The sequence below is a fragment of the Mus musculus genome, chromosome 3 (genome assembly GCF_000001635.26).
Source record: "Mus musculus strain C57BL/6J chromosome 3, GRCm38.p6 C57BL/6J".
In the NCBI taxonomy this organism is placed as follows: domain Eukaryota; kingdom Metazoa; phylum Chordata; class Mammalia; order Rodentia; family Muridae; genus Mus; species Mus musculus.
Window position 1 is genome coordinate 153,564,889 of NC_000069.6, and position 24,623 is coordinate 153,589,511.

The window sequence follows — 24,623 nt, forward strand, 5'->3', positions numbered from 1 at the left end:
AGAATCTTTCCAGACGAATCAATTAAAAAATTATAAAGCATTTTGGTTGCTGAGTCCGGCGGACGTGAGAATGTCCCATCCTCCACCTTCTCAGTGACATGGAGGATAGAAAGTGAATCTTTTTTCATGAGATATTGACTTCATCTTTATATCAAAGCAGCCATGGCCATTATAGAGTCCGCTGGTATTTCAGCGAGGATACCAGTCAGGGGAGGACTTACACAATATTGGCTGCATTTAATTTAATTTTACTTTTAATTTATTTTTTACACTCCATATTCCATTCCCCGCCCCTCCCCATCCACCCTCCAACTGCTCCACATCTCACACCTCCTCCCCACCCCACCCTGTCTCCACATGGATGTCCCTACCCCCTACCTACCTGATCTCAAAACTCCCTGGGGCCTCCATTCTCTTGAGGGCTAGGTGCATCATCTCTGAATGAATGCAGACCCAGAAGTCCTCTACTGTATGTGTGCTGGGGGCCTCATATCAGCTGGTGTATGTTGTCTGTTTGGTGGTCCAGTGTTTGAGAGATCTCGGGGATACAGATAAATTGAGACTGCTGTTCCTCCTACAGGATCGCCCTTCTCCTCAGCTTCTTTCAGCCTTTCCTAATTCAACATCAGGGGTCAGCTGCTTCAGTCCATTGATTGGGTGCAAATATCTGCATCTGACTCTTTCAACTGTTTGTTGGGTCTTTCAGAGGGCAGTCATGATAGATCCCTTTTTGTGAACACTCCATAGCCTCGGTAGCTGATCTTAAGGCTGGAGTTCAGGCTGCCAAGATTCATCTCATTTGCATCTTACACAGGCACAAAAGCCCTTTCTTAGCTTCTGACCACTAGCAACTTATACAAGAGGTAAGAAAGAAGCCGGTATACTTCGATATTGCTGTTCATCACCAAAGGAAGTCAAGACAGGAACTCACACAGGGCATGAACTTGGAGGCAGGAGCTGATGAAGAGGCCATGGAGGGGCTGCTGCTTACTAGCTTGCTTCCCCTGGCTATAACTGGCTGTTTAGCCTTGGATTTGTCAGTTTCTTTGCTTATAAAGAAAAAAACTGACAAATCAAGAAAGAAGCCTGTACTCTTCAGGGGAAAAATATGATTTTTTATTTATTTTTATTACTTTATTTTTATTTATTTATTTTTTGACAAATTGAGCACTGTGGCTCACAACTGTAATGTTAGTATTCATGAGGCTGAAACAGGAGAAATGCCAGGAGGTTATGGTTAGCCTGGCCCATGTAGCCAATTTCAGGCTAGTCTGGCCTAAAGAGTATGCCCCTATTGCCACCACCACCCCCCTGTACAAAAAGGTATTCGTTCACATGTAAAGGTTATAAATATCAAGTTCTTCAGCCTCTGTCATACCTCCTCCTTCCAAGACTCAGGGAAATTTTTGAAAAGGGGAACAGAAAAGTATAAAAAGCAGAAGTAGTTGATAGCTCATAGGAGACTGACTTCTGGGCCAGGCAGGAAGCTCATGTAGGAGAAGACAGTGATGCTGGGGTTCCAAGCCCCGAGATCCCAGAAAGCAAGTCATTGTCAGCTCCAACCTTCTTCCTGCCTGCTCTGCTCACTCCCATGTCACCTACAGCTAGGAGACAGCAGCAGCCAGGGAGACGGAGCCCCAGGAACACAGAGGTGAGTAAATGGGTCCTGCGATGCCTATTGCCCACGGCCACCTATGTGTACCTGATGCAGTGACTCCTTCGTGGTGCCACATCTCCTACAGAACCCATGAATCTGAAGGGCTCTCCAAGCCTCACTAACTGAGAACCCAAAATACAAGATAAATACCCACAGCAGGGCAGGAGACATCTGTAGACCACTGGCAGATACTGATACCCACACTAAGAAATACTTCATTTTCACTCTGAGCTGGAGACTTGCACACATTCTCATTTAATCTTTAAAATAAATCGCAAGGCAACTAACTTCTTTGTTTTATAAGCAAAGAAACTGACTTATCCAAGGCCAAACATCCAGTTATAGGTAGAGCCAGGATCCTTCTCAGTGGGCCTCAATCCCGACCCAGTCCCTGCACTTTCAAACAGTAATACATTAGCAAATGTCGTCTATAGAACCCTACTAAGTATAGTAGCCTGTGTCTCATTTTCAATCTTATCTTACTTTCATTTTAATTAAAGTATACACTATGATGAACCCAGAGGTATTTGGCTTCCATTTGGTGGTCATTTCTATTCTAGCAGTGTACAGGTTTATTTTGTGTGTCAACTTGACACAAGCTGGAGTTATCACAGAGAAAGGAGCCTCCCTTGAGGAAATGTCTCCATGAGATCCAGTTGAAAAGCATTTTCTCTATTGGTGATCAAGGGGGAAGAGCCCAGCACATTGTGGGTAGTGCCAACCCAGGGCTGGTAGTCTTGGGTTCTATAAGAGAGCAAGCTGAGCAAACCAGGGGATCGAGCCAGTAAGCAGCACCCCTCCATGGCCTCTGCATCAGCTCCAGCTTCCTGACCTGCTTGAGTTCCTGTCCTGACTTCCTTTGGTAATGAACAGCACTATGGAAATGTAAGCAGAATAAACCCTTTCCTCCCCAACTTGCTTCTTGGTCATGATGTTTGTGTAGGAATAGAAACCCTGACTAAGACAAGCAGCCTATCAGCATGAGGAGGGGGAGGGGTGGCAGCCTATCAGCATGAGGAGGGGTAAGGGAGAGGAAAAGAGGGGGAGGAGGGAAATCAGAAGGATGGAGTTAGTGCAAGTCATACTGGACACTGAAGTGAACCATTATGCTTGAATTTTGCAGACTAACTTTGGGAGAGTCAGTGCTGACTATATAACATGCTGAAGACTTGACAGCCTGCCAGTAACACTGCCCCACATCCCACAGGACCACTGCCAAGGGGAATCCCAAAGGGCAAAGCAGCCACAGTGATTCTCAAAATATAAAGCTCTTCCCCGACCCATCAAAGCTGCACTCGCACCCGCCCACATGACGGGTGAAGCTGCCTAGCCAGTGTGTGCTGCCTTGACTCTGGTCCACTTGGCTTTCCACCCCTCCAAGGCAAGGGCCACTGTCAAGTATCTCCTGTGTAAATACTTCTGGAGCAAGATGGCATTGAGTCCTATGGCTGGGTTTGTGGGTGGTGTTTTGATGCTCTTTAAGGAGTCAATTGCTTCCTCGAGCATTTCAGAAACTATGGAGATGGAGACTGTTCTTTAAACACACCCCTCCCTGAGTGAAGGAAGATTCTTGTCTAGGTAGCATCATCTAGTGGGGAATCTCTGAGCTGCAAGCCAACAATCTATCACAGTCGGATTGATGCTTTTAGAGCCTACAGAAAGGGCTTCTCCATTTCATTCATCATCTTCTGCAATATCTACCATATATAAATTTAGTAAACTTCTATTAAGGCAATAAACATAAAATGAGCCTCAAAAGCACGAGCAGTTCTTCTAGCACGATGGACAGGGATCTTGTCTGGCTGGAACCAAGTTTTGGTTTGGATTCTCAGAGCTTCTGGCATATGTGTGTGTGTGTGTGTGTGTGTGTGTGTGTCCACCTCCTACTGTGTTGCTCCACTGGAAGCTACCCTATCTACCATCTCAAAGGATGGATTAGTAAACCATTCTTGCAAGGCATTTGAGCAACTCACAGAAAGAGATGTTTGAAGTACAAATTATTATTTTTAAAGGTTTCCCAAGAGCGGGCCAGCAGTTACTACAATTACTATTCAGTGAAGAATCTTAAGTGCACACAGCAGACACGCCTGGCGAACTCAACTGTTTCCATGGGTCTTAAAGGTTTAAACTAATCACACCTGTATGGTTTCTGAAGATAATCTGATGGCTATAACATACAGAGATAGATAGCTTCATTACCACAAATGACTCCAGAGCAATCCAGGAGAGAGGAAAGCCGCTACTGTTATGCAGATGTTGCTGCCTAGAGCTAACCCAACTCCTTCCTGACACCTTGGCTGGCTCTAAGTAATAGGATTTCAGAATGTTACTGACTGGCTAAGAGGGTTTCCCATCTGTAAAATGAGAGAGAACTGCCACTAATCTCTCCAGCCTTAGGAATGCACAATGGCTTTTGTGGTTTGTACAAAATAACAACAGTGAGAGTCATATCCAAGTCATACAGCCCACCCTTATCTCTGTGCTTCCGCCACCCTGGAGGCAGTCTCTACACTGAATACAATCTGGCTGCCCAGTGACTCGCAGTGGCTGTTCTTGCTCAAAGTTCGCCCTACCTCAGCCACATATCACTCATTCCAACATCCCATTTAGCCACAAGAACCAATCAACAGATAAAAGATGTTGGGGAAGAAAAGTGCTTCCTTGGTCCATCAGAAGAACTTAGATCACGAGCAATGAGTGATTCTAACTCATCAACAGAAATAGCACCAACTGCCAGGGTCAAACGTGGTGTCCAGGTGAGCAAATACATTTACCCAGCGTTGGCTAAAGAAATTCAACACTAGTGCTGAAAATTGATGGGTGCAAAGGGCTCTGTCTAACTTGAAAGATCAGACATTCTGTCACCTTCACAGAGCTTCAGTGTCATGCACTGTATTAGAATTCTGCAGAGAAAAAGAGCCAATATCCATTGATAAAACAGCAACAACAAAACTTAAGACGCATCCGAAACACAATTGTGAGGACCAGAGTCTGTATTCCCAGGACACACATAAATCAGTGTGTGGTAGCACATATCTGTGACCCCACAACAAAGAGATAGGAGGCAGAGGTAAGAGAATCCCAGCTAATCTGGCATAGATATCAATAAACTATAAAAATTCTTCTGAGTTACAGAGACAAAGTTTGGAGCTGAGATGAAAGGATGGACCATGTAGAGACTGCCTTATCCAGGGATCCACCCCATAATCAGCATCCAAACGCTGACACCATTGCATACACTAGCAAGATTTTATCGAAAGGACCCAGATGTAGCTGTCTCTTGTGAGACTATGCCGGGGCCTAGCAAACACAGAAGTGGATGCTCACAGTCAGCTAATGGATGGATCACAGGGCTCCCAATGGAGGAGCTAGAGAAAGTACCCAAGGAGCTAAAGGGATCTGCAACCCTATAGGTGGATCAACATTATGAACTAACCAGTACCCCGGAGCTCTTGACTCTAGCTGCATATGTATCAAAAGATGGCCTAGTCAGCCATCACTGGAAAGAGAGGCCCATTGGACACACAAACTTTATATGCCCCAGAACAGGGGAACGCCAGGGCCAAAAAGGGGGGGTGGGCGGGTAGGGGAGTGGGGGCGGGTGGGTATGGGGGACTTTGGTATAGCATTGGAAATGTAAATGAGCTAAATACCTAATAAAAATGGAAAAAAAATAAAAAATAAAATAAAAATTCTTCTATCAATTCAATGTTGTCCTTACACTGTCACATGCCATGGCAACCCTTACACATATGAACATACACACACACACACACACACACACACACACTCACACAATGATGTGAAAAAGACTTATGATATACAGAGCTATGGAAGCCCACTGGGAGATCGTTTGCCTCTTATGCACAAAGCTCTGGGTTCAGCTCCTAACTGAAGGGGTGGGCAGATACACGATACCTCTGTGCCAGTCAATGGGCACAGGATCGTTCCAGGGGTCCACAGTACATCGAGAAGATAATACATCAGACACACAGATATGTTCAAGCTATTAGAAAGTGCTCGCCTGACAAACCATGATTAACATGTGCGGTGACACCTGTGCACCTGCCGTCTTTTCAGCACTACCTGTCCTACCTTCATCCTGTTGGCCACAATAAAACACTCTGACCAAAAGGACTTGGGGAGAAGAAGATTCAGTTCTTTCTACCCTTCTGGGTCACTATCCATGTCTGAGGGAAATCAAAGCAGGACCCTGGGCAAGAACCTGAATCAGAACCAGGGAGGAATGCCACTCTGCTGGCCCCATCTCTGCTTGTTCTCTCACAAGCTCATCCTTAGCTAGCTTTCTGTACAGCCCAGGGCCACCTGCCTAGGAATGACCCCTCCCACAGTGGACTGCACCCTTATATATCAATGAATAATCAAGACAATGCCCCATAAATGTGCCTACAGACCAATATGATGCAGTCAATTCCTCAGTGGAGGATCCTTCTTCCAAGTGGCACTAGGTTGAGTCAAGGTGACACCTGAGTTGACAAAAGATATTACCTAAAATTTCATGGAAAGAGAATATAGAACCCAGCATCAACACATTACAAGTACTTAGCGAGTGGGAGCTATGACTTTAAACTATTATCTGATTGCTTTAGAGATCAGCCTTAACTAAAAACAGAAACCCTTCTGCAGGCTGACATTTAAAAGGCCACCACACAAAGAACACAGACCGGCTTCCAGGAAGGTACTTGTGAAAGCGTGGGCTGGCGAATCAACGGCACGGGATGTTCTCTTCCAACAGCTTGCCATTTCAGCATCTTTCGATTAGGCCGACACATGGTGCTCTCGAATGGCCCAGCTTCCCTCCCACGTTTGCAGACCAGGATTATTCTAAATAGGAAGCCAGTCCCCAAAACCTCCCACTTGCCGCCAACACAGGTCAGCCACAGGATTGTGTGCAGTCAGGCTGTGGAGCAGGTGCGACTACCTGTGTGAAGGTCACAGCCTAGTTATTTTATGTGTCAGTCTGAAGATAAAAGCAGACAACAATGAACCAGTCTGCACTCTCCCCGTGGAAGGAGATTGTCTTAAATTTGGGAAGTGGTTTGTCACTGAGATAACCTCAGCTACCCTGCAAAACAAAGCAAATAAACAAACTCGCTGGAAGTGAGGGTGCACACTTGAATTCAACTCTAAGGCAGACGCAGTGCTGGGCACTGCTGTTCAGTTACTTTGTCTGTCTTCAGTAGACACCGGTCATGGCGCCCTTTCTCCCTAGAGTCCTCCCCACGGTGATCTATAAACTGTAAAGTGCTAGTGCTTTAAAATGATTTTAAAGCAAGCCCTGGAATTACATTAAGGGCTTGCTTTAAAATGATTTTAAAGCAAGCCCTGGAATTACATTAAGGGCTTATCCGAGCCAGAAGGAGGCTGATGATGGTCAGGAGGAACCGACGCAGAAGGGTCACGTAACCATTTCCGGTCGGCAGTGGAGCCACTCCGCCCCCTCTTACCAATGAATCCCTGTCCATATAGACCTCAAAGTGCTCAGCCTGCTCGCTGTCTGCGGGTTTGGCCTCCTGACCAGACGTTTCCATTACCGCAGCTGCTGTTTGTAAGCGTGTAGCAGCCCTGCGTCTTAATGCTTCTCACCACACGCTTAATTTTTTTTTCTTCTCCTAGAAGAAATTATGGCCATTTCGGCTGAGTGTCCCCATTCTGTATTCTTTCAGAGCTCGTATTCATCTTTTATTTTCCTGAATGAGGTTTGGTTTATAGCATATAAGATAGGAAAACAGGATTGAAAAGGCTGGGAGAATATAAATCTTCCCTTGGAAACAAAATGCTCTCAGCGCATTTTAAAGACTTCAGAGTTTTTTTGACGCCCTCATTCACTGGAGAATTTTGGAGGAAGTAAAATCCGAGAATCCCTCTCCCTCTTCCCCCCGCCACTCCCCTATCTCTCTCTTTCACACACACACAGAAATAAAAAAATTTAAAAAGCCAGCCATATAGCCTGATTATTCCAATGTCTTCCAGTACACTGTGTGTTCCGTCAGACACTCCATGTTGGAAAGGTTTTCCATGTCTCGCTGGGTTTGCACATTCCTTTTTTCCAGCCAAAGTTCAGATACCTCGAGGACAGAGCTACACCCTAACCATGCGGTAGAGGTCTATTACATCATGGTGGTCTATTACATCATGGAGGTCTATTACATCATGGATCGCTTAGGCAAATCCCAGAGCTCCACTGGTGTGGGTACTCTGGGACTCGGTGCTTTTCCCAGGCTACCCCACTCCAGAGGGCCCTTCATGTCACCATAAAACTGATTTCTTTACCTAGCCACACAGGAGGACAAGATCCTCAATGGCTCTAGACTAGTCTTCTGGATATAAACACACCAATGAAAAAGCTGTAGTTTTCTTCATAAGCTAAGGATGTGAGGACCTAAAGGAGCAGGGTTCTGATGACAAAGCTTAAAGATGAGCAATTCGGAAGGAAGGTGTGTTGTAATGTGTAATCCCAATGATGTTGTTTCTAGCACGTTCAAACAGCAGCCAAATGAATGGCTCCATCCTCAGAATGAAATACATTTTATAGGGATTTCCCCCTGGAAAACTAGAGCTGAAGGTGGGGCTGGAGAGACAGCTCAGCCATTAAGAGCAGTTACTGCTTTTTCAGAGGATCAGAGTTCAATACCAGGTACGCAACTCATGACCCATATTACTGCAGCCCCAGAGACCCTCATACCCAGTTTTGGCTTCAGCAAGTGTACACACACACACACACACACACACACACACACTATAATTTAAAATAACTGGAGATATGTGTGCAAAAACACATCAGACCACAGCAATCATTTAAAAAGAAGAACCAATTAAGAATGCCTGTTGCTCTATGTCCTGACAAGGCTCCTGGCATACAAAGACTCTTCTCACAGGACCCAAAGAGCACAGTTAAAAGTGACAGTAGTTGGGCTGAGAAGATGTCCTGGTGGTTAGTAATGTGCTGTAACCATAGGACTGGAGCTTGGGTCTCCAGAAAACTAAGTGCTGTTGGGAGCTAAAAAGAGGCCCTGGGGAAGAGGGGGGAAGGGGAAGACCCACACCCCGCCAGAGTTCCACCTATTCTCTGTTCAGTCAGCGGTGGGAGGGCTGCCATACACTTTCCACTCATCCCTGAGTGGGCATCTAAGCCACTGACCCATTCTCCGGGGGATGGCTAAGGGGCAGCCCTACCTGGGGGCCCCGGAGCTACTTTCTCCTAAAGCCCCAGGGAGCCCCTGTGCTAAAGCCACTGGGGTTATGGGAGAGAGGGGTGAGGGAAGAGAGGTTCCCAACATCGCAAGAGTGAGCGCAACGGATCTTGACTGGAGCAGAGACCATCAATGGTTTTAGAGCTTTGTTATAGAAAGGCAGGGAGAAAGAGAGACGATAGAAAGGAGAGAGAGAGAGAGAGAGAGAGAGAGAGAGAGAGAGAGAGAGAGAGAGGAGAAAGGCTAGAGAGAGAGAGAGTAAGAGAGAGAGAGGAGAGGAGAAGACAAAGAGAGAGGAGAGAGCATGAGAGTGAGGGGTAAGAAGTAAGAGAGAGATAAGTAAGAGAGCAAGCAGAGGCTGAACAGCCCCTTTTATGGTCTTTACTGTTGCTAGGTAACTGGGGAAGAGTTTAGCCTGAAGGTCAGACGCTTGAGCCATTGCCTACGAGTCTTGTAGCTCTGCTTCTCTTGTGGGGGCTGTGGGGGGCGGTAACTTAGGCAGGAGCCAGAGTTCCAGGAGCATGAGGGAATGCCTACCGTGTCATGTAGGTGAATTATCACCCTTCAGGGTTCAGACCTCAGCTCAACTGGAGACAGCCTGTCTATGCATAGCCCAATGCCCCACAAAGTGCCAGGTGGGCATGGCAACCCCCTGTAATTCCAGCTCAGAAGACAGAGGCAGGGGATCCCCAAGCAAGCGGACTATCCAGGTTGATGAGTTCTGGGTTTGTCTAAAAAGACTGTGAGTCATGAGGAAGAACAATGCGGGGGGAGGGGGGGTCTGATGCTGATGTGCACAAGCACCCAACGTGTGTGTGCGTGTGTGTGTGTGTGTGTGTGTGTGTGTGTGTGTGTGTGTGTCAGACACTAGGAAAATAAAATATATAAACGCATGCACAGCACTCACTCCTGTACATGTAACCAATGGGAGGCGGCAGTTCCATCAGCTCAGGTCATGTGACACAGAAGGGCACCTGTAGGGGAGAGTGGGTCAGAGCTCATGTGTGTCCTGTCTGCTTTAGAGAGAAAGAAAGACAAAAATGGACATCGTTCAGATTCCATCGAACGCTTTCCACATATAACTCAGCAGAAAGTCTGTCACTCTTTCTCAGGTTGGTTTTCTGCTCCACTTGCTTGTTTTGTAGAAATGAGGTCTTGTCATACTACCCTGGCTGGCCTTGAACTTGTCAAGTAAACCGGCTGGACTCCAACTTGCAATCCTCTGCCTCCACCTCCCAAGTGCTTGGATTACAGGCATGAGCCTCCACACCTGGCTCTCCCTCGCTGTACATCAATTGTGAAACCAGGACTCACTTTAAAAGCTTTCCTGGGTAAATAGTGAATGCAGGCCAAAGAAATGTGGACAGAGAAAATAACAAAGCCAGACAAGAATAAGCGGTGGGGAGATGCCGAGGTACAGCAGTAACACCACGGGCCACCCATCCTGAAGAGCAGGCCACAGAAACCTGAGGATGGTTTAATTAAACCATTTCTGCCTAAACTACTGTTTCTCCAACCCAGCTTTGTTCCAGAGTAAGTCACAGTGGTGGTTAAAACTGTCCAGGTTTAGATTCCATCCCAGATGGGAGGGGACCCCAACACCCATCCAGGCTTTAGAATCATGACCCTCAGCCATCTGGATGTCCTGATGTGAATTCTCAGCCAACAAAGTCTTGTGCAAGGGATGTCTTTAAATGGAGAAACGTCAAGACATACGCTCTAACCATATTAAAGGACCTCTGACATCCAAGGAAACGAAGTGTCACTTTTTCTTTAACTTGAGGATTAAACCACACTCTGAAACCTTGATAAACATGACACGGCCACGCAACATTCCCCTGCACGGTTCTGTATTCATACGGATAAGAAAATCCTTGGCTTTCTCATAATAAATAGGTGCCTTCTGACAACTGTCAAATTTTCTCATTGCTTAGATTTGGAGATTCAACAAAGCCAGTTGCCAGGCAGACATCAGGTTTTGTGAGATTCCCTCGGAGTTAATGAGCCTGAACTCAGACAAACGCTCGATACTGTGGATACCTCGCGTGATAGCGACTTCAACACCTACAACCAGGCGTGTCGTCTGTGAAAACCCTGTTTGCTGTGTCCTGTGTAAAACTCAAACACATTTGTTTTCAAACCTCCTGGAGACACATTCTCAAGTAACTGTACATGCAGAGACTGTATGCACCCTGACAACATACTACCTCTTTGGAGATATGTGCTGCCTTCCTATGAATCCATACTAAATACTAAAGGATTTTTCAAGTCTTACTTTAAAAAAAATTCGACCCTAAGCATGTGTACCCTACAAACTCTCACACACATATTTTTAATTGTCTTCTGGTTCATACTTGGTTAATACAACTTAAACTCACAGAAGCAGCCGGAGGCCACTCACGATCCTGCCTTCACATACACCAACCCTGTAGGAGAGCTACTTGTTCAGTAATTCCCTTTGATTTCCATTGCTATCCTTTGTGCCCATAATGGGGTCTCTTGCTGCCTCTGAATTTCACTACCTTTCTGTTATGAACAAGAAATGTTCCAAATACCTGGCCTCCTCTTGCATAAGGACTGTCTTTTTAAATTACTACAATTTTGAAAAGTGCCAAGCTTTTTCGATCTATTTAGCAACAGCACCTCTGAACAGCAGAATGGGAGGGGGAGGGGCTGTTACCTTTTCCCTTTCCTATTTCAAATTATAAGGGTAATTTAACACTTGTCACAACAAGGCAGCCAGTTCAGAGATATATATGGTGGAAATACGTTTCAGGTTTAAAGTGCCTAGCATTATCTACTTTCACTTGTGCTGGTTAGGAGTTCTTACCCCGTCACAACTTCTCCTAATTTCGTATTAGCAAGCGCTGCCATTGATGGTCTTTAGAAAAAGTTACAATTTTGTTGTTACCTTGTATCTGTTTACTTATTATTTAGTTTATAGACTTTTCTTTCCTCAACTTGTATTTGATCTTTATTATATTTCCCCTTATGTGGTAGTGTAAATAAGAATGAATCCCATAGGCTCATAGATTTGAATACTTGGTGACCAGGGAGTGGTACTATTTAAAAGGATGATGAAGTATATGGCCTTGTTGGAGGAAGTGTGTTACTAGGAGTGGGCTTTATAGTTTCAAAAAGCCCATTCTAAGCCCAGATTCTCTCTCTTCCTACTGTCTGTAGATATGAATGTGGAACTCCCAGCTACTTGTCTGCCTGGCTGCTGCCATGCTCTCTGTCATGATAATAGCTTAAACCTCTATAAGCAAGCCTTGGCTACATGGTTTCCTTTATTTAAAAAAAAAATGCAGTAGTCATGGTGTCTCTTCCCAGCAACAGAGCACTGAGTTGAACACTTTAAGCAGGGCTTAAGGGACCATCCTAGTAGGAACACAGAAGGCTGCGGTGCTGAGTAAGATGTGGAATGTAGAGGCCTGCTCAAGAAGTTTTGAAGTGGAAGAATATTAGACAGTGAGACTGTTCGTGTGATACTCCGGCAAAGAATGTGACAGCTTTCTGCCTTTGTCCAAAAAAATCTGATGGTCTTGGCAGGAGAGATTTCAAGACAGCCCAGTAGACCTAGATTTCAAGACATCCTGGAGTTGACTCTCTCATGTGGTTATCGGTGGTTAGTCTTATGCAGATCCATAATAAAAGGAGCTAAGCAAGGAAAAATACAAAATGTACAGTCTGAGGAGAAAGGGAGCCCCAGGGGGTGCACTGGAGTTAAGTCCAGTGTGCACAGAGATAAGGAGCTTAAAGAAAAGCCTGATGAAATAAAGGGGAGGTGACCTCAGGGAAAGACCCCCCACACAGCTAAGCTTCCACGTTGGGAACAGGAGTTAAAGAAAAGCTTAATCATTAAAGGAAATCTCCAAATAGGAAGCTGATGCAAATATGATTAAACTAGGGGAACATGTTCCAGCCCTAACAATCAGCAGAACTTGGCAACTTAAGGCACAAGGTTCTGCCTTTAGAGTCAAAGATCCAAGAAAGGCGTTGTGGAATCTCCTTCTTCAACTACAAAAAGCTGCTGAGGTCAGGCGTGCATCAGGGATGACCCTGCAGGGAGGGGCAGAAAGGAGATTAAGTGAAGCTGTAAAGTGAAGCCTAAATTCCACTGAAGACCCCCCAAGATGTTGAAGATGCCAGAGTTGAGGGATGCCTACCATGGAAGGATGTTAACAAGTTCTGGAACTAGCGCAAGAAAGAGGAGTGTGTTGGCGGTCAACAAGGCTGAAAGGAGTTGGGAGATCTGGAGAATATTTTGAATCAGACATGGAGATGCAGAGTTTGGAGTCTGCCCGGATGGTTTTTTAGTCTCGCTCTGTTTGGTCCAGCATTTCTTCACTGTGCTCCACAGCCTCCCTTTTGGAATAGTAATGTGCATTCTATGCGACTGTGTGTTGGAAGTACATGGTCTGCTTTTTCATTTTGATTTTATGGGTGGTTATAACTATGAGATGGCCTTGAGCCTCAGAGGAGAATTTGAACTTTGGACTTTTAAACAGTCTTGAGACGGTGGTAGACTCTTGAGGATTTCTGGAGTCAGACTAAACGCGTTTTACATTATGCCAGATCTGTAATGCTATGGTAGCCAGGGAGTCAAATGTGGAGGTTTGAATAAGAATGACCTCAGAGGCTCATAGATTTGAGTACTTAGTCATGAAGGTCTGGCAGTATTTGAAAAGAGTAGCAAGTATTGAAGGAAGTGTCAATGGGATGGGCTTGAGGTTTCAGATCTAAATGTAGAACTCTCAGCTGGCTCCTCCAGCACCATGTCTACCAGCATCATGATTCCCACCATGGTGATAATAGACTAACCCCCTGAAACCACAAGCCAGGCCCAACTAAATACTTTCCTTTATAAGAATTTTCATGGTCATGGTGTCTCTTCACAGCAATAGAACACTGACAGAGACTCCTCATTATGCTTATTTCCTAATCTTCTATTTCTCTCTCTCTTTGTCTCTCTCTTTGTCTCTCTCTGTCGAGTGTGTGTGTGTGTGTGTGTCCTTCTGTGTCCCTCTCTTTGTCCCTCTCTGTCTCTGTCTCTGTCTCTCTGGGTGTGTTTGTGTGTGTGTCCCTCTTTGTCCCTCTCTCTGTCTGTCTCTGTCTCTGTGTGTGTGTATTCCTCTGTCTCTCTGTCTCTCTCTGTCTCTCTCTCTGTCTGTCTCTCTCTGTCTCTTTCTCTCTGTCTGTCTCTCTCTCTCCCTCCCTTTCTCTGCATGTGTTTGTGTGTGTGTGTGTGTGTGTGTGTGTGTGTGTGTGTGTGTGTGTAGACCAAAGGACAGCTTTGTCATTTCCTGATCAAACACCATCCACCTTGAATTTCTCAGACAGCCTCTCTCTCCTTCACTGAAACTCTACAATCAGCTAGCCAGCAACCCCCAGGGATGCTCTAATCTCCGTCTCCCTAGCTCTGGAATATAAGCATGCTTCAATGCACAGCTTTTTTCTTGTGGGTTCTGGGGACTGAACTCTATCCTCATGCTGGTGAGGCAAAACTTTACCAAGAAGGCTATCTTCTAGTCCTCTATCTAGTTAGTGTTAAAGAATGAGAACGGCCATTAAAGCTCTTAGTCTGGGAACCCACAGTTATTAGGTGATGGGCATGAATCTTACTGGGTGTGGTAAGCTCTGTATCCTGCCAGTGCCGAGCAGGGAACAGAACAGGGAAATAAAAAGTCATGAAACATTAAGGAGTGATGGAGACTACAGCGAATTCGATCTGAAAATCTCCCAAATGCATTCGCACTCAAATCTTACCCTAAAAAATGCACAGAAGGGGCATTTGGTGCTGTCCTCGCTGTGGTATCTCAGGGGAAACAGCACGTTTTGGTTGCTATGACTCCGTAGTTTTGAAAACTTCCCTGTTGATGTAGGTTGCATGACAGCTAGCATTCTGGGTGGGTCTGTCCTGTTAGAGCCTATTGCAGAAACTCAACCAGGTCAGCTGTGCAGGGCCTGTTTGCAACTTGGCAGCATTTTATTCCCGGTAACATTTTACATCTTTCTCCAAATAAGGCATTCAATTGATTCATTTTGATTTGAGCTTATAGAAAAGTTCTACTGCACAGATAATGTAAAAAGAGCAGATAATCCAAAATTTGAATGCAGATGGCCTGAGAGCACCACATTCCCCATGAATTTGCCATTCGGCTATCATTTCTTTCACATCGATCGTGCACTGAAAATATTTTTTTATTTCTCCTAAAGCACAAACTACCCTGGGGGTGAGGGGGTGAACTGGGACAGGTAATGACCATGACTGAGGCCATAGGTGACATCTGCTACACCACATTTACAGTGGCCACTGTCTTTAGACTGATGGAGCTTCTGCAATAGGCTTTAACAGGACAGACCCACCCAGAATGCTAGCTGTCATGCAACCTACATCAACAGGGCAGTTATCAAAACTGTTTCCCCTGAGCTACCACAGCAAGGAACAGCACACAACGCCCCTCCCCTTTACCTTTATGAAGTTAGTAACTGCAACTTGGTGTGGTTTCTTGTGTAGCTCCTGCACCGTGTGTTTTCGTGGTTTGGACTCAATTACCTTACAAAGGCAGGCTCTCCTGCCATGCCCACAGGAGCATCTCCACATTTCCTATGTGGGAGGCTTTTGGATTCATCTGTGAATTGCTAATAAAAGCCAATCATATCTCTAAACTCAATATGTTGAAATTTTATTTTCTGGTATATCACAGGGCAACAGCAGCTGAATGAGAAATGCAGGGGGTGGGGTGGGGGGTGTGATAAGACCAAAAATCTTACGGGCTCGGAGAAGCAGTAATGAGCTTCCCAAGGTCTGTGGGACAGCCTTGAATTTAGCTTTTGCAGAAGGTTGAACCTGGTAAAATAAAAGCTGGCTATTGTCTCTCCCCTACCACATTGCCACTGTCAGGAGGGAGCGATTTCTCACAAAACAGCTTTTGAAATTTTACCCAATGCTAACTCTGCCCACTGCTTACCAAAAATGGAAACAACACAAGAGAAAGATAATTGTCATTTTCTTCTCTCACAAAAGAGACTTCTAGCAAAGTGAACAGGGGGCAGAAATCAAAAACTCTGTGTGCACCAGCTCTGGCATCCTGATGAAGGGTTAGTCACTAATCCCCTGATGGTTACTTAATTGCAGCTAAACACAGCACCACCCAGCTTAACATTCCCCTCAGAACCGCTCAGGTCTGGAAATAGCAACTGTCCTCAAAGCACAGGGAAGAGACACACCAATCCTGCTGTTAGCCTCTCTCTCCACAGCATTTCACGGCTGTAAGGTCTCCTGGGCACATTCTAACAGTCCCTTCCACTTCCTGCGTTTTCTGCAGAAGCACAAAAATGCCAGCATTTGCCAAGGTCTTGAGGAAGAGCCCCTCCAGACCCATCTTCAATCACAGAGAGCTCCCAGTCCATCTAGCAACATTTCCCTCATAACCACTGGTTTAGTCATGGAAGGGTTTTGAATTAAGACAGTGAGTGCTGACCACTCTTCCACAGACTTCCACTGAAGACACAAGGAACTGGCTGAGATCAACAGCCCAGAACACTGCCAACTACAGAGTCAGAGGACTGAACACGTGCCTGAGTCTTCATGGAAAATGTTTGGCTTCCTTAGAGTCTTTGTAGCTAGGAGGGATAGCTAAACTGTATGGCAGTATAGTGGCCATAATGCAACTAATCATACCGTAAATGAGAATGGAGGAAAGACGCATACTAGGGCTAGAGCCATACCAGCTCTTGATGCTAACCCTACCTTTGCTAAATTAATTACGAGGCAAGCAAGGAGACCTGGGTCTCTCTCTCTCTCTCTCTCTCTCTCTCTCTCTCTCTCTCTCTCTCTCTCTCTCTCTCTCTTTCTCTCTCTCTCTCTCCCTCTCTCTCTCTCTCTCTCTCTTTCTCTCTCTCTCTCTCTCACACACACACACAGACACACACAGACACACAGCAACCATCTAAAGATCCAGATGTTCCTGTAATCCCAGAACTGGGGAAGCCAATATTAAGTCAATCCCTAGGGCTCCCCAGCCAAGTAGTGTAGATTATTCTGTAAATACCAGGACAGTGAGAAACCCTATCTCAAAGCACAAGGTGGATTGGTACCTGATGAACATACTGAAGATGATCACACACATACACCCTCATATATATGTGCAAGCACAAGCACAGACACGCGCACACACAGAGAGAGATAGAGACAGAGACAGACAGAGACAGAGACAGAAACATTCAACAAGGGTCAAGGAATGTTCTAAGAAGTCTGACACTTCACAATGTTTTAGAGACCTAGTATACTGGCATAGTCTACCACACTCTCAAAAGCTTTTATTCTGCTCTGTAATGGCACAGGCTTCATAGGTGAATGAGTCCTCCTTATGTAAATGACTCCCTCCTTATGTAAATGAGCTCCACCTTTGGGCAGGCTGACCAGAGGTTATCTGGGACCTCAGCAAGCATTTCCACTCCAAGGAAGAGTAACTCTAAAGAAGTGTGGCTTGGAGATAATTCCAAGACCGGATGCTGTGAAGTTGGCTGCCTTTCGAAGGCAAAGGTCACACTCTTCCCTAAATTCCCTCGCATTCCTGCATATCCAGGGTGCAGAGCTTTGTCTGTGTTTCCCGTTTCCTCTGAAAACACTGTTATCCCAACCCAGTACAGGGAGCCCAAAGTATGTGCAATAACACCAAGCAAGAGCAGCAAGTAACACAAGTGGCAAGGCTCTCTGTGAAGCCTCTCTTCCTCAACACGTGTGAAACCATCAAAAGGAAAACCCGATCCATCATGGAGTAACACTGATCTAATCTCTGACACTCTGCAGTGGGGCAGCCTTGGCTCCTGGAGACACTGCCTTCTCTTACGCTCGCCTCTTCACAAACCTCATTTCAATTGAACGCCATCACGAAGCACCTTACCAATTAAATCAAGATGTCTCAATATTACAGAAGAGAGATTCTTAAATGCAGTAACAGCATTTCTCGGCTGTGTTTACAGCCTTGGACATTGCTAGTTAAGTACCCCCAAGGAGAAATTCTAGGAAGAATTTCACTTTGCACAATTTCAATTCAGTACTTGAAACAACGCATTTTTCTCAGCACGAACAGCGTTCAGGAATGAAAGTTTGGTTGTTGTTCCCTGGCCTAATACATAAAGAAAAAAGGTCATCCTTGGGAGAATTGTTCAGATATATTAGAAATATTATTGGCAATTTTACAAACCTGTTAAATACATGTATAGCATAAGTGAATATATACAAACGTATAAACACTCTAAGCAGGAACAAAAAAAAAAAAAGCTCCCATTTATAGACACTTGTCAGAATTAGCCAAACACCATATGTTATTCTTCTTACTTTTTATACCTACGAGGGCCTCCAGGGAGGGGTTGGCTCCTGCTATAGTGGTAGGCACCATGGTTTTGATAAGTTAGGCAGATGACATCAGCTGGGACCCACAAACTCACATTTAAGTCCCCTGTGACTAAAACCTGTATCTATGTCACAACCACACTAGAAGCCACCTATTCTGATGGGCATCACCAGCGCATGGGACCAGATGAGCGCGTCTGGGCCCTGTCTGGTCATAAAAGCCAAATTCAACATCACTAAGTTCTCCATACTTAAGTCTTCTGAGTCTGGTTCCTTTCCTAATAACAGAACTGAGCAGTCACCATGGAACAGATGCAACAACCTCAGGAAGTCCATTCAAGCCACACCCTACACTAAGGCGAAATTCTGGTGTGTTGGCTGCTACGTGGGTGAGGAGAAGTTTTGGTTATCTTTGGCTCAGTGAGTCCATGCCACTGGCTTTCTAAGGAACATTTCTTCTGGGTAATGGACCGGGCTAGGCAGCCACACAAGACCCACCTCTCTTATCCAGAAGGGAGTGGGGGTTGCAGGAGGACTATTTGAGGTTAAAGACTGAGAGCCGAGAGAGATGGAAAAGGGAACATGTAACTGGCAAATGTAGTGTGGGAAAAGGAGATGCATGCACGCACTCACAAAGGATTAAAAACGGTGGCACTGGAGACGTGGCTCAGGAGCTGTACTTGCTTCCCCTGCAGAGGTGCAGACGTGAGCTCCCAGCACTCATTACTGCCTGCAACTTCAGCTTCAGGAAATCCATGCCTCCTCTTGACACTGACACTGCACCCATGCAAACACACACACACACAGAGAGAGAGAGAGAGAGAGAGAGAGAGAGAGAGAGAGAGAGAGAGCTGTTAAACAGCAGAAGTCTATGCATAGATCTCAAGGAAGACATACATACACACACACACACACACACACACACACACACACACACACACACACCTCCCAGTGCACTTTGGGAGCAGGACAGAGAAGGGGCACAGAAGGCAGGGCAGGGATGGAGCAATGAGAGAGCAGTAATAATTTTAAAGCAGCATACAGAGTCAAGAGAGACAGGATGAGACGGAGACTACAGGGCCACAGAGCCTCACTAAGATCAACATCTTTGCCCTGCCCTGAGCACTAACAAGACACTAGAGCAAGGACTGACAAGGATGGGGGTTTTGGCTTTGAAAATACTTTGGTAAGAAATACAGACCAAAGACTTAGGGGAGAAACTGAACAGAGAAAGAACCTTACACAGTAGCTGTCAGGGAAGAAAGTCAGAACAATGGGAGCAGGCCTGGAAAGGAAGGAAGATCAACAGACCAGGGCTAGCAACGGTGCCCATGGGAGATCCCACCATCTGAGGACGAGGATGACTTGAGAGGGGAGAAGATGAGGGAACTGAGGGAGAAACTTCCACTTCCGATGTGTAAAACTAATGTGTCCACAATTCCAGGCAAACAAATGTAACAGACAGGTAGAAGGGGAGGGTGGAGACTACGGAAAAGCCCAGGAATGGGCCCCTGATAGTGACATCATCATTCTTTGAAAGGTATTTGAGTATATGGTGGACTGAGCAAGGTGCACTAGGCAGAGGAATGAATGGCCAGCAACTGACATTGGGACTAAGTGGTTGCTAGTTCTCCCATAGGTGCATTTTCAATTTCTTCTAATGGTAGAAGCTGCCAGGGGCAGGCATGGGATACTAAGCCTCATGGCCAGGCAGCAGGCACTGCCACCAAGCCAGTGTCACACTGAAATTGCAAAGCTGAGCCTGGTCAGACAGAGCCTGTTCCCATGTCCTTGGAAGTGTACCTAGAAGCTGCTGTGGAAAGACAACAGCTCTTTCTCTCCAGGCTGGGGGTATGGGGGACACTCGGGCTTTCTCCTGGCTGAAGGCCCCTGCTTATTTTCCATGGATTAACGCTTCCAAGTGAGTGAGAATTGACTTGCCAAGTGGTCTAATTCACTTGGCTGGTGTGTCTCACTTAAAAATCCATTAACAAGTCAGACTAGAGGGGTAAGCAATGTCCAATTAAAGCAATTGCCACCGTGTCCAAATGCCTAGCAGCTGTGCCATCTTACACCACCAGCTAGCTACAAAAATGTAATTTTACCACTTCATGGAGATCAAAACATGGTCTGAAGCCACCAGGGCCCAAGAGGAGCCGTGAGAAATGAGAAGCCACCAGGTCTTTGTGTTTCCATTATGGGAGTCCACAGAGAAACAGCTCTGCGTTAGGCTGAGATTTCCTGGTGGCAAATCCAAAAGTAGGGCCCTCAAGGGAAAACAGACTGAAGTTCTTCACAGTCAAAGTTTGTGACCATCACCCCAACAACACGAAAGGACAAGACATGGGGCAGAGTGAATGTCTGTAAGCCTCATGGGTGAATACACAATACATACAGATGCTTTTATAATGTGGAAGGAAGGGAGGGAGGGAGGGAGGGAGGGAGGGAGGGAGGGAGGGAGGGAGGGAGGGAGGGAGGGAATAAGTAAGCAATTTTGAAAAGTAGAAAAATTGAAAAGACATCTACTAACAGATATAAAATGACTCGAAAGCAGACCAAAAGGTGTTCGACATCATTACCCAGCTAAGAAATGCAAATCCAATCCACAGCACAGCACCGCACAGCTAAGCCTGCAAGGATAGACAATAAAGACTTTGGGCAAGAGTGTGAAGAATTAGTACATCTTATATACTCCTTGTAGGACTCTCAAATGCCACTGCCACTTCTGAGACATTTCAGTAGTAAAATAAGAGTCGCCACCCAATACCACCTGATCCCAACTGTATACCTGAGAGAGCTGACGCCATCCACATAAGACCGTCATTCCACACATCAGCAATGACACCTGAGTGGTGTCATGTTCCCAGTGGGTGTACACAGGACACAGTCACAGGATGGAGTTCGAGGGACAATGAGTCATTAGATGAAGACCTCGTGTTTTGTACAGACCCCAAGTTCAGTTCCCAGCACCCATGTTGGGCAGCTCACAACCACCTCTAACTGCAGCTCTGGGGATTCCCTCTTCAGCTTCCTTGGGAAGCTGGCGCTCACAAGCAGACATCCATCCACCCTGACAAATAATTAAACTCTAAAATAATTTTCTTTTTAAAATTCAAAGACAGAAGCACCCATAAAAGCTATGACGTGCATTAAGCAAGACACGTTGTGGGAATCGACCACACAGAGCCACACGGTGTATGATCTCGTCTTTAGGAATTGTCCATAGCTGGCAGAGTTATGGCCACGGAACAGATCAGAAGTTCTCAAGGACTGGGGAAGATTATAATAAGTGTTTAGTGTCTCAATTATGGGGAAATACAGAAGTTACTAGTGAACTCCATGGCTTAAAGTGGTGACTTTTACGACAGGGGGAGTTACACCACAATTTCTTATTTTAAGAGAGAGGGAGGATCCTGTGAGAGAACTCAACAGCCTCCTTCCAGGACATGAGAGGAAACAGACGCTTTCAAAGAGTCTCCGAGACCTGCATGGAGAGGGAAGCCTGTCCTTGAGAAGAGAGGATGAAAAGCTATGTCTCGGCTCCCAAGTGGCCTCACACTCACAGCTTCTCCTTCCCACCCTTGTGCTCATGAACAAACAAAGGGAATCCAGGGAGGGAGGTCGAGAGGAGAGGGAGAGGAGGGGAGGGCAAGGGGAAAGGAAGAGAGACAGGAGAGGCTGGGAGAGGGGGTGAAGAAAGGAAAGGAGTTACGGCAGACTCAGGAGCACAGAGCTGGGGCCAGTCAGAACCAGGGCTCTCAGCCAGAGACAAAGGATGGCCCATCACCTTAGGGCCAGAGCAGTTGAGCTGTTCTTCCCTCTGAGCCTGCAGGGTGGTGACCTGGTTAAAGGACATCGGCTAAAAGGCTTTTAGTAGAGACTGCCAAACCTAACACCATCTCCCTCACACACAGGAGCTAACTGAGCCCCGGTCCCTTAGACCTAAGGGGTGCAAACAAATCCTACAAGGTTGTCATTCTTTTTCTCAGAGGGGAAACAATAGAATTTATTTCTAATTGTGAAAACTTAAAGGCAGCATGGCTAGTGATTATGCAAGTTGCTTCTGGATGAAAGGGAGCAGTGGGAGAGGAGGAGGGGGAAGAGTTGTGGAAAGCAAACCCCATGGAATGAAGACCATCATTTCCCCTCATGAAACCTCAAAACCTCGTCTCTAAATTCCCAGACCCAGCCTGACCCACGTCTCGAGAAATTAAAAGGTATCTGCTTACAGTAAAAACACTTCAGTGTCCCCAGGAAGGCTGTCCCACAGGAATATAAGTGAGGCACAAATGTTATTTTAATATTTCCAGTATGATGTGTAGGGCTGGGGAGGAGGGACGGGGGAAATGGCTCAGAAGATAAAGGCGCCCGTCAACAAGCCTGACAACATGAGTTCAATCCCCAGGTAGGGAAGAACTGACTCCTACAAGCTGTCTTCTGACATCCATGTTTGTTCAATGGTGTGATGTATGCATGAACCCACACATACAAATCAAGTAAATATAGTTTTCAATTAAAAACAGGAATTTCAACAATAAGCTTTATTTCACCTACTATATCTAAAATTACTTTTATTCTGGCATGTAGCCAATATGCCATTTGGTAATCCTTGTTCAGTGAACCTGTACAGTCAAGCTGCTCACCCTCAGTGCAGACCTGCCCTGACTCAGGCACTCAACACATGTACCTCTGTGGACAGTGGACTCTGTCTCTACAAACTTAAATGTCTAGCATCCACTCTGCTATCTAACCTTCACAACTCTCCTGAGATACGGTGCACTGGGGGGAGCTCTTGACCCCTGAGCTAAGTGGCCAAAGCCTATCATGTTTCCCTTCTTGGCCAGAAGGAGAAGGATGGATGAATAAACAAACGTATCACTAGCCATTAGGTTGAAAACTACACTAAACTCTTAAACGCAGTCATGCCTCTTGGTTCAAAAGCACTTTATACTCAGGCTCTCTCCCACTATCTCATCGGATGTGAAGATAAAAGGGAAAAAGTGTTGGGGAGAGCAAGGACCAGAACAAAGAGACCCAGTGTTTTGTCGCTGATGTGGCCCTCACGAGTTTGTTTACAAATGTATCATTTCCACTTCTGAGTACACATGTGCATCGCAACAATGTCTCTTTCCCTTTCGCGGCTCTTCCCCTCCCACGCACAAACAACACAGGTTCATGTTATTATTGAAAGGGAAGGGACCTGACTCACTGATTGTTCAGAGACTTAAGAAGGCAGAACAGCTCAGCCTTTGTAATACCCATCTCCACTGCCATCCCATCCCCTTCCAGCTGCCAACAGGGGGACGAGGGCTCTGAGAACCCTGGGAAATTAAGAACCAGTCTGGATGAGGCATGTGTCACCGCTCTTTTAGTGACTGACACTCAACACACTGGGTCATAAAGAACACAGAGATGAGGGGATCAGACTGAAGAGGGCACAGGAACAGGTCTTAGTGGACAGCCACTCTGTGTCTCGTGCTGAACTAACGGGAAATGATCTGGAGGGGCTGAGAGGGAACCCATGCTAAACAAGTGGAACTAGTTAGGAACCTTACACAGACGAGGATAAAGAGGCACCCACACTTCCATCACTATAGGCTATAAAACACTATGATCAGTATTTCATGTGTGATCACTATTAATCCTTATAATACTGTGGTGCAGTGGGTACCACCTTCTCAAAAACAAACAAACAAAGAAAAACAACAAAAGTAGGGGAAAAGGGAGGGAGGGAGGGAGGGAGGGAGAAGGTGCCCAGAGATGAATAGAAAATGAAGCAAATCTTGCCTCAGCATTCCCAGCTTTGCAAGCAGACCTTCCCAACTAGCCAAGCATGAATCAGGAGAAAACTCTAGCTACCATTTATTGATAGCCTGGACTGCAGCAGGCCATGTGTTCTCTGTGTTATTCTGTTCAATATTCCCAACAAATCTACAGACTCAAGCTTAGTTCTCAGTTTGCACTTAAGAAATCGAGGACCCAAAAAGTTAAAGCAACCTTGCCCAGATCATGTCACTAGGAAAGAACAGTTCCTGGATTTTTCAGTCCCACTGGGAGGAGAAAGTGCCTTTGTTTTCCTCGTGATTAAGTTATCAATGGATACCTTACTGGGGAAAGGCAGAAGTGGGCCAGAACGCAAAAGCCTGAGAGCAAGAAAGAGAAATAATTCTTAAGGGAGGGAAGAGAATATAAAATAGGGGGAAAAAGTATAAGGGACCTTTCTCTTAGCCTCCCTCCTACCACAGCTTTTATCCTGTTTTATAAAGATGCTGTGACTGGAGGATGTCTCCTGGAGGAGAGGCATGGTGTCTCTAGCCACACCTGCTCCCAGCTTGTGGGGGCAGGCTGAGCTACATATTTACAAATTGGGAGTTGAAGAAATGGCCAT

The 24,623-nt window shown here is 45.8% G+C and overlaps 1 protein-coding gene across 4 annotated transcripts in view; it reads right to left on the reverse strand.

The window, feature by feature from the left end:
• The window catches only part of St6galnac3 (ST6 (alpha-N-acetyl-neuraminyl-2,3-beta-galactosyl-1,3)-N-acetylgalactosaminide alpha-2,6-sialyltransferase 3), a 526,860-nt gene that overhangs the window by 366,615 nt on the left and 135,622 nt on the right, over window positions 1-24,623 (reverse strand). The gene's annotated exons all lie outside the window — the stretch shown is intronic.